This window comes from Schistocerca nitens, chromosome 7, assembly GCF_023898315.1.
Source record: "Schistocerca nitens isolate TAMUIC-IGC-003100 chromosome 7, iqSchNite1.1, whole genome shotgun sequence".
NCBI lineage: Eukaryota > Metazoa > Arthropoda > Insecta > Orthoptera > Acrididae > Schistocerca > Schistocerca nitens.
In genome coordinates this window covers 443,187,269-443,206,884 of record NC_064620.1, presented here as the reverse complement: position 1 = coordinate 443,206,884, position 19,616 = coordinate 443,187,269, and positions in this window count along the sequence as shown.

The window sequence follows — 19,616 nt, the reverse complement described above, 5'->3', positions numbered from 1 at the left end:
GGTGACCATGCCGCATCCTCCCGCGACTGTCCTGTCTATAAGGAAGAACGCTGTATCCAGGAAATTCGAGTCAAAGAGAAAGTGTCCACCTCGGCTGCTCGCAAGCTATTGGCTAGTAGGAAGCCCACGCTGCTCCCAGCGGGGAAATACAGCACTGTCCTCGCCTCTCCTCGGACTACCCGGGAGGTAGCAACCCAGACATGCGATCTGACCTTCAGCACCACGGTCGTCCGTTCGGCCAGTGCTAAGGTCGCGCGGTCGACGTCTCCTCTTCCTCCCATCACCCCACAGACACCGGCCACTTCCTCAGCTTCTGCTCAGTCGAAGACCCCGAAGTCAGATGCACGGGCCTTCAAGAAGGAACCATCCCGTGCAGACTTCCTCCGTCCCTCGACCTCCCAGCCTTCGACCGGTACTTCCACCAAACGTCCTTCTAAAAAGGCGCATAGGAAGCACAGTTCTCCTTCTCCGCCGCGGCGCCTTTCTTCTCCTGCGCCACCCAGCGGTTGCCGCCCCAGGCCGTCATCCGTTTCGCCTGGCCGCACCGCTGGTAGCCGAACATCTGGCCGTTCACCGGCGGAGGAAGCTCCCCCTCCCGGCCATCCTCCTGAGATGGCCGCTGACCCTATAGACCCCATGGACGATGACTGTCCGCCTCCTGCTAGCGGCGGCAGTGCTCGCTCGAAGCCAGGCCCTAAGCGGCCTTCGAGGTGATCCCTTCTCTCACCTTCCTTTTCTTACGATGGCACTTATTAACTGGAATATTCGCAGCGTTCGCTCCAACCGAGAGGACTTGAAGTTGCTGCTCCGCTCGCATCGTCCGCTCGTCGTAGCCCTCCAGGAAACGAAGCTACGCCCATGCGATCAAATTGCCTTGGCACACTACACCTCTGTGCGTTTTGACCTACCCCCTGTGGTAGGTATCCCAGCTCATGGAGGGGTTATGTTGCTGGTCCGGGATGATATTTACTACGATCCCATCACGTTGCACACCGGCCTGCAGGCAGTTGCCATCCGCATTACTCTCCCCACTTTTACGTTTTCCTTTTGTACCGTTTACGCTCCATCGTCATCTGCCGTTACCAGGGCAGACATGACGCAACTTATTGCTCAGCTACCTGCACCATTTTTGTTAACTGGAGACTTCAATGCCCACCATCCTCTTTGGGGCTCTCCAGCATCCTGCCCGAGGGGCTCCTTGTTAGCAGACCTTTTCAACCAGCTCAATCTTGTCTGCCTCAATACTGGCGCCCCTACTTTTCTTTCGGACACATCTCATACCTATTCCCATTTAGACCTCTCTATATGTACTCCCCAACTTGCACGCCGGTTTGAGTGGTATGCACTTGCTGATACATATTCGAGCGACCACTTCCCATGTGTTATCCATCTCCTGCAGCATACTCCCTCTCCGTGCTCCTCTCGTTGGACCATCTCCAAGGCAGACTGGGGGCTCTTCTCTTCCAGGGCGACCTTTCAGGATCAAACCTTCACAAGCTGCGATCGTCAGGTCGCACACCTTACGGAAGTCATTCTCGCTGCTGCTGAATATTCCATCCCTCACCCTACTTCTTCTCCACGTCGCGTACCGGTCCCCTGGTGGACCGCAGCATGTAGGGACGCTATACGTGCTCGTCGACGTGCTTTACGCACCTTTAAACGCCACCCTACAGTGGCGAATTGTATTAATTATAAACGATTACGTGCTCAGTGTCGTCGTATTATTAAAGAAAGCAAGAAAGCCAGCTGGGCTGCTTTCACCGGCACCTTCAACAGTTCTACTCCTTCTTCTGTTGTCTGGGGTAGCCTGCGCCGGCTATCTGGCACTAAGGTCCACTCCCCAATTTCTGGCTTGAAGGTCGCGAATGAAGTCCTTGTGGCCCCTGAGGCTGTCTCCAATGCCTTCGGCCGCTTTTTCGCCGAGGTTTCGAGCTCCGCTCATTACCACCCTGCCTTCCTCCCCCGCAAACAGGCCGAGGAGGCTAGGCCACGTGACTTCCGCTCCTCGAATTGTGAAAGTTATAATGCCCCATTCACCATGCGGGAACTCGAAACCGCACTTGGCCGATCACGGTCCTCCGCTCCAGGGCCTGATTCTATTCATATTCAGATGCTGAAGAACCTTTCTCCTGCGGGTAAAGGTTTTCTTCTTCGTACATACAATCGCATCTGGATTGAGGGACATGTTCCCGCATGCTGGCGCGAGTCTATTGTTGTCCCGATTCCTAAGCCGGGGAAGGACAAGCACTTGCCTTCCAGTTATCGACCTATCTCGCTTACCAGCTGTGTCTGTAAAGTGATGGAGCGAATGGTTAACTCTCGATTGGTTTGGCTGCTCGAGTCTCGCCGCCTACTTACCAATGTACAATGTGGATTTCGAAGGCGCCGCTCTGCTGTCGACCATCTGGTTACCTTGTCGACCTTCATCATGAATAACTTCTTGCGGAAGCGCCCGACCGCGGCTGTGTTCTTTGATTTGGAGAAGGCTTACGACACCTGTTGGAGGGCGGGCATTCTCCGCACCATGCATACGTGGGGCTTTCGCGGTCGCCTCCCTCTTTTTATTCGTTCCTTTTTAATGGATCGACAGTTTCGGGTACGTGTGGGTTCTGTCCTGTCCGACACCTTTCGCCAGGAGAATGGGGTGCCACAGGGCTCAGTTTTGAGCGTCGCTCTCTTCGCCATCGCGATCAATCCAATAATGGATTGCCTCCCAGCTGATGTATCAGGCTCCCTTTTCGTGGACGATTTTACCATCTATTGCAGCGCGCAGTGTCCACGTGTCTTGGAGCGCTGTCTTCAGCGTTCTCTTGACCGTCTTTACTCCTGGAGTGTCGCCAATGGCTTCCGTTTTTCTGCCGAGAAGACGGTCTGTATTAACTTCTGGCGCTACAAAGAGTTTCTCCCACCGTCCTTACGACTCGGTCCCGTTGCTCTCCCACTCGTGGAGACAATCAAATTTTTAGGCCTTACCTTTGACAGGAAACTTAGCTGGTCTCCACATATATTTGGCCGCCCGTTGTACCCGTTCTTTAAATGTCCTCCGTGTTCTCAGTGGTATGTCGTGGGGAGCGGATCGAACCGTCCTACTTCGTCTATATCGGTCGATCGTCCGCTCCAAGCTGGATTATGGGAGCTTCGTATACTCCTCTGCACGGCCATCCATCTTACGCCGCCTCAACTCCATACAACATCGGGGTTTACGACTTGCGATCGGAGCATTTTATACCAGTCCCGTAGAGAGTCTTCATGCTGACGCTCGCGAATTGCCACTCACCTACCGGCGCGATATACTGCTTTGTCGGTATGCCTGTCGGCTACTGTCAATGCCCGACCATCCTTCTTATCGTTCCTTTTTTGACGACTCTCTTGACCTTCAATACGGGTTGTATGTCTCTGCCTTGCTACCCCCTGGAGTTCGCTTTCGTCGCCTCCTTCAACACCTTCATTTTTCACTCCCTGCAACCTTTCGAGTGGGCGAGAGCCGCACACCACCTTGGCTCCAGGCTCAGGTCCGCGTTCACCTCGACCTCAGCTCGCTCCCAAAAGAGGTCACCCCCGGTTCGGTCTACCACTCCCGTTTTTTGGAACTTCGTTCGAAGTTCAACAACATGACTTTCATTTATACAGATGGCTCTAAGACCAATGACGGGGTCGGGTGTTCCTTTATTGTCGGGGCACAAAGTTTCCAATACCGGCTCCATGGCCATTGTTCGGTCTTCACAGCTGAGCTCTTTGCCCTCTACCAGGCTGTTCTGTACATCTGCCGCCACCGACATTCTGCTTATGTCATCTGCTCAGATTTCCTGAGCGCCATCCAGAGCCTCAGTGATCCGTACCCGGTTCACCCTTTCGTACACCGGATCCAACGCTCTCTTCAGCAGCTGGTGGACGTCGGTACGCCGGTTAGCTTTATGTGGGTTCCTGGCCATGTCGGTATCCCTGGGAACGAAGCTGCAGATGCCGCGGCCAAGGCTGCGGTCCTCCAGCCTCGGACAGCTTCTTGTTGTGTCCCTTCGTCCGATTTTAGCAGGGTCATTTGTCGGCGCGTTGTGTCGCTGTGGCATGCCGATTGGGCTGCACTTACCGACAACAAGCTTCGGGCCTTAAAACCTCTTCCCGTGGCTTGGACGTCCTCCTCACGCCCTTCTCGGCGGGAGGAGGTCGTTTTAGCAAGGTTAAGAATTGGACACTGCCGGTTCAGCCATCGCCATCTGCTGACGGCTGCGCCGGCGCCGTTCTGCCCATGTGGGCACTTGCTGACGGTTCGTCACATTTTAATGTCCTGTCCCGATCTTAAAACACTGCGCCTCGATCTTAACCTGCCTACTACTTTAGATGCCATTTTAGCGGATGACCCACGAGCAGCTGCTCGTGTTCTTTGTTTTATCAATTTGACAAACCTCGCTAAGGACATTTGATGACGTTTTTTAATCCTATGCCTGTCAGTCTGTCTTTTATTGTGTTTTCCCTTTTAGTTGTTGTTGTCAACTTGTGCCTCGCGGTGCATTCTTAGAGTAGTCAGGGCGCTAATGACCATTGAAGTTGTGCGCCCGAAAACCACAAAAAAAAAAAAAAAAAAAAATACATCATGTCGGAAGTACTACGTCATTCTGTCATGCAGTGAAACATCTTGTAGTAACATCGGTAGAACATTACGTAGAAAATCAGCTTACATAGCACAATTTCGACTGACATCGATAAAATGGGGGCCAATTATCCTTCCTCCCATAATGCCGCACCATACATTAACCCGCCAAGGTCGCTGATGTTCCACCTGTCGAAGCAATCGTGGATTTTCCGTTGCCCAGTAGTGCATATTATGCCGGTTTACGTTACTGCTGTTGGTGAATGACGCTTCGTCGCTAAATAGAACGCGTGCAAAAAATCTGTCATCGTCCCGTAATTTCTCTTGTGCCCAGTGGCAGAATTGTACACGACGTTCAAAGATGTCGCCATGCAATTCCTGGTGAATGTAAATATGGTACGGGTGCAATCGATGTTGATGTTGCATTCTCAACACCGACGTTTTTGAGAATCCTGATTGTCGCGCATCTTGTCTGCTACTGATGTGCGGATTAGCCGCGACAGCAGCTAAAACACCTACTTGGGCATCATCATTTGTTGCAGGTCGTAGTTGACGTTTCACATGTGGCTGAACACTTCCTGTTTCCTTAAATAACGTAACTATCCTGCGAACGGTCCGGACACTTGGATGATGTCGTCCAGGATACCGAGCAGCATACATAGCACAAGCGCGTTGGGCATTTTGATCACAACAGCCATACATAAACACGATATCGACCTTCTCCGCAGTTGGTAAAAACTCCATTTTAACACGCGTAATGTATCACGAAGCAAATACCGTCCGCACTGACGGAATGTTACGTGATACCACGTCCTTTAAAAAATGGTTCAAATGGCTCTGAGCACTATGGGACTTAACTACTGTGGTCATCAGTCCCCTAGAACTTAGAACTACTTAAACCTAACTAATCTAAGGACATCACACACATCCATGCTCGAGGCAGGATTCGAACCTGCGACCGTAGCAGTCGCGCGGTTCCGGACTGCGCGCCTAGAACCGCTAGACCACCGCGGCCGGCCCACGTCCTTAAACGTTTGTGACTATTACAACGCCATCTATCACAAAGTGGTCCAACTAAAACATTCATATTCCTTTCCGTACTACACGAATATGTAACAAAAATGGCGGTTCCTATTTAAAAAATCGCTGTTGATATCCGTCTGACCTATGGCGGCCCCATCTAGCGGGCCAACCATAGCGCCATCTGGTTTCCCCCTTCAAGCTAGACGATTTTCGTTCTTTGTAGTTTTTTCGTTTGATGCTCATTTCGTATAATATTTGGCTCGGTCACTATTAATGGACCACCCTGTATTAGTACATATCGCACTGACATGTATTAAAAAACAAATGCTACCTTTCTGAATTCGTATGATTCGATTCTACCGGTAAGATCTTGGCGGATGCCGCCAATTTGTAACGTTTCCTACCGTTATTATGTAACTTCAGCCAAAAAAATTCATTATAATTCAGTTCGTCAACATGAATAGGGTACTCAAATGAAATACTGCTCTTTTCATACTTAGTTTATTTGCATGTCCAATACCTGTATTCCCAAAGTTAGTACACACACTAGAACGAAAAGAAAAACACGAAACAAAACAAATGGTGATAGATGATGACAATGGATGGCAAAGTTATTAAAGGGAAAGGGGATCAATTTAAAACGATGTCTCCTTCCAGCTAATAGCAACAACTGTTTCTGCCTATATGTGAGGTACTGACCGAGATTGTGAACCGGTAGTCGAATGTCAATACGTCATGGGTCGGTTGAAATACGGGACTGCAAGTCAGAAGGGCTTCCTGCAGTGAAGATTAAGTCCTCAGACAAAGACTGCTGGTAGGTCCAGGCCGTCGATATGGTCACCACTTAACTGCCCAGCGGGTAATGTGGGGACTGGCTGCAGGTGCGGATCTGCAAAGGCCGCGGATGCCGTATCGTCGCGCCGAGATGTGCGGTGAGTCTTGGTTGGCGCGCTAAAAAAACAAGCTGTCTCCTGTGGCGGCTGAGTATACAACGAACCTCGGTCAAACTGCCCAGACTATCCTCTATGATGGATATCCACCTAATGCCTCATAAATCTCTCCTCTCCTCCGTCCTCGACACAAAATCCACGTGGAGTCGCCAAAATTGTCCATTCCAATGGCTAAGCTGCCCTCGCAAATTGCGCCAATGGTGAACTTCTAACATGGTGTCAGAACATCCGCCTGGACACGGCATAGCAGTATTCCTCCAATGAGAAAGTTTGCCGAAAATATCTGTGCTCTCCCCCTCTAAACTTGGCCCCAGAGAAACGCACTTGCATTCCACACCTGTAGAGGACAACGCTCTGCTTCCCAGAGTATATCATAAAGCTCTGCGCCTGTCTGTCGTTCGCACACCTGAAGTTAACAATACGGCTGCGGAATGCAGGAAGCTGTCCATAGTCGTTCTGAAGACCGGGCCGTCCTCGTGGATGCCACAAACTGCTCTCTCAAGCGATACGGTTACGCTTTAGTAGAAGCCGGGATGCTTTCCTGGAAGAGCCTACAGCTGTTTCGGTGACTTCTGCTGCCCTAACCACGTTTCCCTGCCAACCTCGCTGACACAAAAAGAAATCTCGTTTCACAAGTATTATTGCTAGCCTCTGACAAACTCTGTCATTCCCTGTCGTATCTACAAGTACTCGTCGTGATGGCTCACTACGTAGCTGAGATGGCTGCAGTACTTCCGCAGGGATAACGTAATTAGTAATTAACAAGTGGTGAACGATGGCGTGCCTAGACGGTGGCTACCTTTCAATTAATCCTGTAACATGGCAATAACTGAAATACTGAAATGTATTTCAGCACTTTCTGAGCTTTCTGCAGAGGGTGTTGTTTATTATTCTCTCGAAAAATTATTATGATGTAACATTTTGTGGTTAATACCTTTCGGTATATAACGTATAAAAATTAGACGTTAAATTTAAGGTTGGTTAAAATATAAGTCTAAAGACACACATTACATAGTTGAATAATGAAATATATAAATTATTCAGGGTTGAGAAATGGGTCTTCAACATTAATCTGGGAAATAAGACGTATTTTCAACACAGTACATTAGTACAACGTTTCATGGTTTAACTGTGTAATATGTTATCTTTGTATTTAAATCATTGCAAAATTAAACAACTGATTATCATTTGAAACGAACGATAACTGAGAGGCTGTTGTGTTTGTCAGGAGTCATAACTTTTGCAGAGAGTTCTCCATAACTGAACGTCGAAGGACACCAGAAGAAAACTGTACACTCCTGGAGTCGGGGTGGGAAACCACCGTAACGCCGGCTGCTGTGACCGAGCGGTTCTAGGATCTTCGGTCCGGGACCGCGCTGCAGCTACAGTCGCAGGTTCGAATCCTGCCTCGGGCATGAATGTGTGTGATGTTCTTAGGTTAGTTAGGTTTAAGTAGTTTCTAAGTCTAGGCGACTGATGACCTCAGATGTTACGTCCCATAGTGCTTAGAGCCATCCAGCCTCCGCAACCGAGGAAGCTAGGCGCCTATAGCAGCACAGAATAGGACTCCCAGAACTCAAAACAAATTTAAAACTATCGCAGGTCGGTTGAAACCCCGGAGACAATGTAGAAATTACGAGATGGGGACTTTTACTCCTGGAGAGTGACTTCTCAATTCCTGAAACGTTATTCAAGGAAGCTTCAAATCTGGCTCCATCTATTTTGAAGCACAGTCTACTTTATTTGGAACACGTTATACAGAAGGCAACAATATTGTTATTAACAAAATATTCTCAGGTTTCAAGCCGCGTCATGTGGTTAACCGCCCAGGAACTTCCGACAGAGATATCCTCTGCCACTGTTAACTGGTTGACTGTGTCTGGATGCCGCTGCCGTGCTTATATAGCGGCTCCGTCGCCATTAATGTCACTGGTGTTCAGATTCGCACCATATATGCTAATATTTATGTGGCGTGATCGCCGCGCCCGCTTCAAAAAATGGTTCAAATGGCTCGGAGCACTATGGGACTTAACATCTGAGGTCATCAGTCCCCTAGAACTTAGAACTACCTAAACCTAACTAACCGAAGGACATCACACACATCCATGCCCGAGGCAGGATTCGAGCCTGCGACCGTAGCGGTTGCGCGGTTCCAGACTGAAGCGCCTAGAACCGCTCGGCCACACCGGCCGGCGCCCGCTTCAACTGCCCAATCACTGGTTCCCAAATGTTCAAATGTTTCTGTATTCCTGTGGGGCCAAATTGCTAAAGGTCATCCCTATGGTTATACACTACTTAAACTAACTTTTGCTATGAACAACACACACACCCATGTCCGAGGCAGGACTCGAAGCTCCGGCGGGACGGGCCGCGCAATCCGTCCTAAACCGAGAGGCCACTCCGCGCGGCTCAGGATCCCAGACCGTACTCAGCTGCAGTCCACCATCTTTATTGTGGGTGTTCTCCGGTATTCTGATATCTATTGCTACGTTTGTTACGGTATCCCAGAACTCATTGGTCCAATTAATAATAGAAGTCTCGTCGAAGGCAAATCGGTGTCCGTTTTCCAGTGCTCGTTCAGCTACAGCTGATTTTTCGGAAAACTGTTGGCGGAAACACCTTTTTCTTTGTGGCACTGTTAAACGGTGTACACAGTTTGAACGACATGAAACTGCCCATCCCAACGCGATATTTTGTATGTTCCAAGTCTTCTGATGTCTACATCGTCTTTCAGATGCTTCATTCGTTAACGGATCATTTCTAGGGGGATGTCTCTTCAGGAGCCGGCTAATTTTCCTTAGTATTTAGCCACAAAACGGTAAAAACGCAACGTTCTTCTTCTTCGGAGGCCATATGCTTTCGTGGCTTAGATGATACTGCTTGAGGAATTGTCTGCTGCTGTAACCGTTTTCTTTCGAAAATTTATGTCAGTAGTTCAGTTTCCTTGGCAAGTTTTCAGCACTTGACACGATTTGAGCTCGATGTACCAAGGCCCTCAAAACAGACCATTTCTGTGCTACGTAGAGGTAGCTGGTGTCGTACAGATACCGATACCAATGGATGGGCCTGCGACGGAGACAACCATTGGAATTACGGCGGACTAGGAAGACAGGAAAGCAAGAAACCGTCCTTCTCCACTTCCACTTTGAACCTCATGTGATCGTGGATGCTGCTGTCCGTGTAGCAGTATAGCGAATGTTTTGTCGAGGTAGCGATAAAAACAACGATGCTTTACAGAAGCAATGTCCACCGCAATGCCCTGAAATGGTCCACAAAGAGGTTGGCTACAACTAGGGCTAAAGGGCTCCCCAACGCCATTCCGCCCGTCTGGTTGAAATATGCTCCACCATTAAAACATACGATGACATCAGGGTATGCTTAAAGAAATCCCCGATGGTGTCGTCAAAGAGCCGTGACAGGAACTCTTTAGACTTTGTGATGGATGCAAACGTGAATAGGTAAACCACATGAAAACTAACCATAACATGTGCTTTACCATGGCGTAAATGTTCAGACCGATCGATGAAGTTCGACGCATTCTTTAAATGGTGCGCACAGTGTCGAAGATGCGTCGAGAGGAGGCTGACCAAGTGCTTTGCAAGTGTGTAGGTCGGAGATCCGATTGTGCTCATTATAGCCCCTAAAAGTGTATCTTTTGCAGACTATACAACGTGGCTTGTCTGAGGGAGATGGTTCTCAATAACACTGTCTTCCAGCAATGACCGTATGGATGTTGTGTCCCGAGGCAGTTTTTGGTACGTAGCTTCCTCCAGCATCCGTTTGACGCGGCTTGAAACCAAGGAATATTTTATCAACGGATATCACGACAAGAGCATGCATTTATTGTTATTGTTAACACAAGCAATTATGTGTAGCCTAGAATGTAAGAAAAATGTAAGAGCTGGTAAATACGCTGCCTTACAAAAAAGTGATGCGTCTAGAAAACATGTCAGATATCAGTGAATATTGGTACATTTACTCATCAAGTCTGGTATTTAAATGATTCGAGTTTTAATTCTTTGTGACAAGTAGAGTGACCACCAATCTCCATAGGTGAAGAAACCAAAACCGAAATGATTTTCGCAAGGACTGACCCAGCATGCAGAAAAGCACACCAACCTTCCAGGAAATTCACGTTCGGTACCATTAAGAGTGCAATGGGAATTCCCTTGTCAAATGCAGAACCTCTAGGTAACACTTAACAAGAATTTCTAAAATAATTGGAGTAAGTGGCAACAAAATGTGTATTCAAGTTGGTGTTGACTTTTGAAAGAACATCATCCACACAGTTCCTAAGCTTGCAAGAGCTGACAGATGGAAGAATTAACGCACAATGACCTTAACAGCTCATGCATTCAAGCCGTTGACAGGAATAATATACAGAAGATTGGGGAAGAAGATCTGATAGACGAGGATCTGATAGACGACGATCAGTTTGGCTTTAGGAAAGATAAATGCACCAGAGAGGCAGTTCTGGCTTGAAATTGCTAATGGAAGCAAAACTTAAGAAAAATCAAGGCAAGTTCATAGGATCAATCGATCTCTAACAATCCCGAGGAAAATATAGGGTAAGCAGTAGGGAAGTAAGGATAATATGCAATAAGTGCAAGAACCAAGAAGGAAAAATAAAAGTGCAAGACCAAGAATGAAGAGTCAGATTAAAAGCGTTTTAAGTCATGGATTTGGTCTTTCGTCCGTACTTCTAATCCGTACGTCCAAGAAGAATGACTTAAATGAAATGAAGGTTCAAGCGTGAAATTAAATTCAGAGTGAAAGCACACCAGTGATAAAATTCGCTGATGATATTATTAACCTCAGTGAAAGTAGAGAAGAATTACAGAATCTGCTGAATGAAATAAACATTCTAATGAGTACAGAATAGGGACTGAGAGCAAATCAAAGAAAGACGAGAGTAACGAGAAGTAGCAGGAATGGGAACAACGAAAACCTTAAGTTCAGAATTGTGGATCACGAAGTAGAAGAAGTTAAGGAATTCTGCTATCTAGGCAGCAAAATAACACATGGTGGGCAGAACAAGGAGAACATTAAAAACAGACTAGCACTAGCAACAAGAATATTCTTGGCCAAGAGAAGTCTATTAATATCAAACAGTGATCTTAATTTGAGGAATAATTTTCAGAGAACGTGCATTTGGAGCACAGGATTGTATGATAGTGGACAAAAGAAAATCGAAGTATTTGAAATGCATTGCTTCAGAAGAATGTTGAAATTTAGGTGGAGTGATTTGGCATGCAATGCGGAAGTTCTCAGCAGAATCAGCGAAGAATGGAGTATATGAAAAACTCTGACAAGAAGAAAATACAGGACGGTAGGACATCCGCTAAGACATCAAGGAATGACTTCCATGTTACCAGACGGAGCTGTAGAGTGTAATAGCTATAGAGGAAGACAGAGATTTTATTACGTCCTTAAATAATTGATGGTGGGGGTTGCAAGTGATACTCTGAGATGAACCGGTTAGCAAAGAAGACTAATTGCTGGTCGGCTGGACGAAACCCGTCTGATGACCGGAAGAAAAGGAAGACTAAGACGGCCAGCGAGATCTCGAGATTTCTCCCCGATAGAACATAGAAATGCTCAGACTTCATCCTAGTGTCGGTTTCCAGCATATCAAAGATCAGTTGCAACAGTTCAGAGCCAGCTTTCCTCATGAAAGGACACGACATCTATATGGCACCAATCTCTGCATGTAGTCAAGCCAGAGAGGGTCCAATATAATTGTAGTGTCGGCAGACTTGCCAACACTACGTACACTAATTGAAAGAGGCGGCCAAGATGCACGCGCTAACTCACGAAGGATGGAGTGAGGTCTGAAACAGGAGACTTAATGAATGCTATAAAGAAAAGTACATAGCTTCTGGACTACTTAACTTTTAATCCTTCCTTTGTATACATCGTTCTTGATGAGACATCTGGAGATTGTGGCGATACAAGTGCGACTCTTTAGATACAAGCTATCTAAGGCTAATGGCGCCTTGCTAGGTCGTAGACACGAACTTAGCTGAAGGCTATTCTGTCTCTCGGCAAATGAGAGCAAAGGCTTCGTCCGTATAGTTGCTAGCAACGTTGTCGTACAACTGGGGCGAGTTCTCGTACGTCTCTCGAGACCTGCCGTGTGGTGGCGCTCGGTCTGCGATCACACAGTGGCGACACGCGGGTCCGACATGTACTAATGGACCGCGGCCGATTTAAGCTACCACCTAGCAAGTGTGGTGTCTGGCTGTGACACCACAATAATAATGATATTTGGGCCCATACAACCAATTTCGTTGTAAATTTGCGTCGGCGTTGTTGTCGCCGAAATAATATCAGATACCCTCTCAGCTAGAGAAGTTCAATTTCGTTGCCTCCTCTCCTCACATGTGCTTCACTTATTTTTGTCAAGCAATATGAGTTAGTAACTACAGTAATGTGCAGCTCCGTAAACTTCCAAGGGGTAATAATTGATGATATTCACATTGGGTCTGCAGCCGGAACATAACGTCATCTTGACACAATATTTCAACGATCCACGTGGCCGTCATCTTCAGGTAAGTAAGACGTTACACTAAATCGCCGGAACTGAAAAAAAAAAACCCCGAGCCGCGGTGGCTCTTTATGTATCGCCTGTGGATTCACCGCACGTGCGTGAATATAACTGCCCTCTAGTGCAATGCACAACAGGGCACTGGTACTGAAAATTGTGGAAACAGTAAATGGATGTCAAACACTATTGACACTTTTGGCGACAGAAACAAAGACAAATAGTTCTTAAAGTCAACAAAATAGCGTCCAACTCTTACCGAAAGGGTAACTCTTACCTCCGTTTATAATATTGTAAGATAGCCAGATTTCAATACCTTCTTTTGCTACACAGTACCATTAACGCGACATATGCGTAACCACTTGTGTATGTCTCGTACAACATTTTATGTCCTTTAGTAAGACAATGTTCCGCAACCACAGATTTTTCTGTGTGAAATAAACGCATATGGAGATGATGATCGACATCGATTCTGGACCGTACGAATCGTTTGTCCAATGAAGGCTTTCCCGCAACGGCAGAGAATTTTGTAGACACCGCGCTTCCTCAAACCTTAATCATCCTTCACTGAGCCCATCAGAGCTCTAGTCTTAACTGGTGGACGGAAGACACTTTCAATATCAGATCCCTTTAAAATTCTTCCTACTTTTGAAGATGTGCTTCCCCCGAAAGGTGGGAACGCCACCAAATTGCTTGTATCGTCTGTTGGTTCCCGAGAATGTCCAATCTGTAGGGGACGACGAATATGATTGTCGGGACAATAATTGTCTTTGAAAACAGCTTTTAGATGGTCCACTTCTTGTGTCAAACTGTCTGCATTTGAGATCCCTTAAGCTATGTTTACCGATGTACGTAGAACCCCATTGCGTTGACACGATGGATGACAACTTGATGTATGAAGATATACAGGGTGTTACAAAAAGGTACGGCCAAACTTTCAGGAAACATTTCTCACACGCAAAGAAAGAAAATATGTCATGTGGACATGCGTCCGGAAACGCTTACTTTCCATGTTAGAGATCATTTTATTACTTCTCTTCAAATCACATTAATCATGGAATGGAAACAACAGCAACAGAACGTACCAGCGTGACTTCAAAAACTTTGTTACAGGAAATGTTCAATATGTCCTCCGTTAGCGAGGATACATGCATCCACCCTCCGTCGCATGAAATTCCTGATGCGATGATGCAGCCCTGGAGAATGGCGTATTGTATCACAGCCGTCCACAATACGAGCACGAAGAGTCTCTACATTTGGTACCGGGGTTGCGTAGACAAGAGCTTTCAAATGCCCCCATTAATGAAAGTCCAGAGGGTTGAGGTCAGGAGAGCGTGGAGGCCATGGAATTGGTCCGTCTCTACCAATCCAACCGTCACCGAATCTGTTGTTGAGAAGCGTACGGACACTTCTACTGAAATGTGCAGGAGCTACATCGTGCATGAACTACATGTTGTGTCGTACTTGTAAATGCACGTGTTCTAGCACAGGTAGAGTCTCTTGTGTGAAATCATGATAACGTGCTCCATAGGTGGAAGAACATGGGGTCCAATCAAGACATCACCAACAATGCCTGCCCAAACGTTCACAGAAAATCTGTGTTGATGACGTGATTGCCGGCCGGTGTGGCCATGCGGTTCTAGGCGCTTCAGTCTGGAACCGCGTGACCGCTACGGTCGCAGGTTCAAATCCTGCCTCGGGCACGGATGTGTGTGATGTCCTTAGGTTAGATAGGTTTAAGTAGTTCTAAGTTCTAGGGGACTGATGACCACAGATGTTGTCCCATAGTGCTCAGAGCCATTTGAACCATTTGAACCATGACGTGATTGCACAATTGCGTGCGGATTCTCGTCAGCCCACACATGTTGATTGTGAAAATTTACAATTTGATCACGTTGGAATGAAGCCTCATCCGTAAAGAGAACATTTGCACTGAAATGAGGATTGACACATTGTTGGATGAACCATTCGCAGAAGTGTACCCGTGGAGGCCAATCAGCTGCTGATAGTGCCTGCACACGCTGTACATGGTACGGAAACAACTGGTTCTCCCGTAGCACTCTCCATACAGTGACGTGGTCAACGTTACCTTGTACAGCAGCAACTTCTCTGACGCTGACATTAGGGTTATCGTCAACTGCACGAAGAATTGCCTCGTCCATTGCAGGTGTCCTCGTCGTTCTAGGTCTTCCCCAGTCGCAGGTCATAGGCTGGAATGTTCCGTGGTCCCTAAGACGCCGATCAATTGCTTCGAACGTCTTCTTGTCGGGACACCTTCGTTCTGGAAATCTGTCTCGATACAAACGTACCGCGCCACGGCTATTGCCCCGTGCTAATCCATACATCAAATGGGCATCTGCCAACTGCGCATTTGCAAACATTGCACTGACTGCAAAACCACGTTCGTGATGAACACTAACCTGTTCATGCTACGTACTGATGTGCTTGATGCTAGTACTGTAGAGCAATGAGTCGCATGTCAACACAAGCATCGAAGTTAACATTACCTTCCTTCAATTGGGCCAATTGGCGGTGAATCGAGGAAGTACAGTACATACTGACGAAACTAAAATGAGCTATAACATGGAAATTAAGCGTTTCGGGACACATGTCCACATGACATATTTCCTTTATTTGTGTGTGAGGAATGTTTCCTGAAAGTTTGGCCGTATCTTTTTGTAACACCTTGTAGATCTGTATGCGTCCTAATGTCCCATCACTGATTCCAGTTCGGGCGAGTTAGTGCGACGGCTTACTCACCTGAAGATCTTGACACAGTATTTCGGCGGTCAATATGCCTGCCATCTTCAGGTGAGTAAACCGTCGCGCTAACTCGCCGGAACTGAAATCAAACACGCCGCGGCATCGATGGACCGTCGAAATATTGTTTCAAGATGACTTTGTGTTCCGGCTGGAGGGCCGATATAAATATCAGGGTAGTATGTAGTTAAATTTAGGCAGCAAGTAATGTTGTCACAGTAATTAGCGACTTATCTGCGAAATGTTACTTCTTTGAAAATATAAAAATTTTCATACTGTTTTATTATATGGTGTACCTGTAGCCGTAAGTCTTACCTACAAATCGTTGATGAGTTAGTTACATTTAACCACATGTTGTGAACATCAAAAGTGTTGTAATCCATGTATATAAAATACTAGCGTTAGAAACCTTTCTTTCGGTCGCCTTACGTGACGATCATTTGATAAGAAATTTATTGAATGTATATTGTCAGTGTCCTGTGTCTGACATATGACAGTGAGGTGGGCCTTCTAACTCCGAAGAAACAATCTATTTGTGTTTCACCTAATAACCTGTTCCTGGGATAAAGATAAAGAATTTTTGCTGCATACGTGACCTTATTTCTTAGTTTTTGTGTGCAGTTTCATAATACGTTATGAGTGTTCCTTCAAATACTGGGATGCAACCTACAAGTGATTTTAGAATCTAAAACTGCGTATTCGCTGCATGAAAATGTGCTGTTGCCATGTTGCAGCATTATCTAGAAACATGTCCTGTGAACGTTCACGTGTATGCCCATTTTCGTGGAGTTTTGCAAGTGATGAAGCCAAGTTAAGAACCAACTGTGTTTTTCGTTTTGAACAGAGACAGCCATTTGTAATCTAGGTGTCTCATGAGGAGGTATGGAGCTGAATGCTACATTACATCCAGATTATTTACGTGAAAAATTTCACTAGACCTTCATAATCAGTAGCATTGCCATAATACAGGGTGTCCATAAATAGTCTTTACAATAACACATTCTACGTATTAACAAATGGTTTTAAATATGATACGATAACTCACAAAGCTATTTTAATTTTTAGCTTCCAGGTGAGGCAAGTTGAAAGTGAAAGTTGAAAGTGAAAACCTGATGAAATGTGGACGCTACAGGGGAAAGCTCAGTGTGTGACTTGTTTCGTACAGACGACGTCCGATACCCAGGCGCAACGAAACTTTCGAACCCGGTGAGGGAGGCAACCACCGTTCCGATAAACCGTCCGGGCTTGGCACACGTCATTTCTGGAAACATGTAGTTTTCTTCATGAATCTATTTCGGACACAAACTTGGGAAACGGGCGGCAGGTGTTTGCAAGGAGTCCGACAAATTCGGTGCGTACGGCGGCTAGGGAGTTGGGAATGAGACGATCAACAGTGCATAATGTCTTTCATAAGAGGTTACGGCTCTATCCCTACAACGTGCAGTTGACTCAGGTGCTAAAGCATATGGACATACGCCAGCGCAAAAAGTCTGCAGTGGACACGCTAGGCAAGACCACCCAAACAGTGACTTTTTGGAGAAGATTTGTTTCTGCGATGAGGCAACATTTATCAGGCAGAGTGAATCCTCAGAATGTTCTAAGATGGGGTTCACAGCATCCTTATGTTACCCCTGATAAGGGAAGAGAGAGTCTCAGGGTCAGTGTCTGGTGGGGACTGACGCACGTGGTCATGTTACAAGAGTTTGCTGTGCCACAGTGGGAACGCCAGCAACCTGATGTCAAAGTCCAGCAGGATAATGCACCATCGCATTGGTTCCTACATGTCGGTCAATTTCTGGATGGTCTAATTTGATGGCTGCCACCATCCCCCCGGCGTCACATCGCTAGATTTCTTCGTGTGGGTTTTGTAAAGGATTTGGTGTACCGAACCAAGGTTCAAGACCTGAAGGACTTGGAGGCACACATTCATATTGCATTTGAACACGTCACCGTGGAGATCTTGAATCGTACGTCGAGAGAAATAGAATCTCGACTAGACATTATCCGTGCCATTAAGGGTGCATGATTTTTATTGATGGGGAAACAAAACTTTGAGTTATCACATATTGTAAACCATTTGTAAATATCTAGTATAGTTTTTAAGGTAATTAAGTCTTAAGTTCTAAAAATAATTCATGGACACCTTGTACTGTAATGTTATGAACCAAAGGATTCAGTGCACATTGTTGTAACCAATAATAAGCTGGCACAGCATTGTGATACGATGTCCACTCCTGTTGGTCACCAGCAAGTTACCGTAACCAAGAATTCTTTGGCACGCGCACCACAACAAACCAGCTTTGGCGCGTATAAATACTGACCATTCATTCTGGCTGGTCGTCAAATCGTTAGTCATTGATTCAGTTTCTAATATAACGTGCCGCTCTGCTACGAGATCACCAAAGTCCAGCCGTTATCCTGACAGAACCTCCTACGACAAGGTTCTGCCAAAGGTCTGAAGCTGTCCCTGTCATTGAGCCACTGGGTATCCACCAGCAGCAGAAGCTGCCAGCGACATCCATGTCCAGGGTTCACACCCGGATTCCTCCGTTTCTTCACACTGAGTTCACAAGCCAGCCAGCCAGCCAGCTTCAACCAATCGCAGCAGTGCCGTCCTGTTCCACAGATGAGCCAGGAAAGCAGTCTGTCTGGGTAAGTACACATCACAAGTTGTCCTTGCCGTCGTACTGAGTTAACTGCAGCAATAGTCAGCTGTGCAATTTCTACACATCGTTTACTGACGTCCGTCGGCACGAAATTTACCACCCCAGCACCTGCCTGCCTGTAGCTTGAGTAATTCGTTTACACTGTTGGAGAGTAAATAATGGTTTCTGTTGTGAATCAGATGCTTTTTATTCAGCCTAATCCAGCAATCTCCAGCAGAGGATACCCGCACCCAGTACAATACAAAGCTGAAAGCAGAAGCCGGAAATAATATCCTTATGATGATAACTTGTAGTAGCTCCGAACCAAAACTTTGAGAACAATGGCATTACGAGTCTGCGACTCTACAGTGGAATAATCACTTGCTCTCTGATTCTGATTTGCCATATAAAACAGGTCGCAGGGCACTGAATGAGATGTTTTGGCGTATTACTGCCTGCAGCATCGCCGAGATATATGAGCTGGCAGTTTTGCTGCCCCGGACATCATGAAATTGCTGACAAATCAGGACTCTATGTCTAGTTATTGCTTACGGCTCCATTGTGGAGTCCTACCCAACAGATAAATTGTAGTACAAATTCCGTTTTTAGTAGGAGAGCTCACAAGAGGCATCCTTGCAGAATTAGACGCAATATTCTGTGTACGCAACTGCTATACACGCATTTCACGGTTTACAAGTTATCATCGCCAGCTTAAGCAACGACGTTTGAACCACAAGACTCTTACAACATTGTTTCTTAATTAAAACGTGTTTCACGTAATGAACAGTTCCTGTAGCGTCCTGACAAAGTGTTATCGTGGTAAGTATAAATAATAGTCCATTAATTTTTATTTAAAAAATTACATCTTTACAATGAATTGTACGAGTAGGAACAATTCTTCAGACCACCCTACATGAGACCGGGGGGGGGGGGGGGGAGTGCCTTCAGCTTGAAAAAACCGGTTTTTCAATATAGCCGCTAGAATAGCAGAACACTTTAAATATTGTGTCAGCGATAATACACTTTATAGTCAAACTCGACACTAAATTGTTTCTCCCAAAAGTGCTGGTTTAGGAGACTAATTTTGTGATGTGCGTACTGTAAGA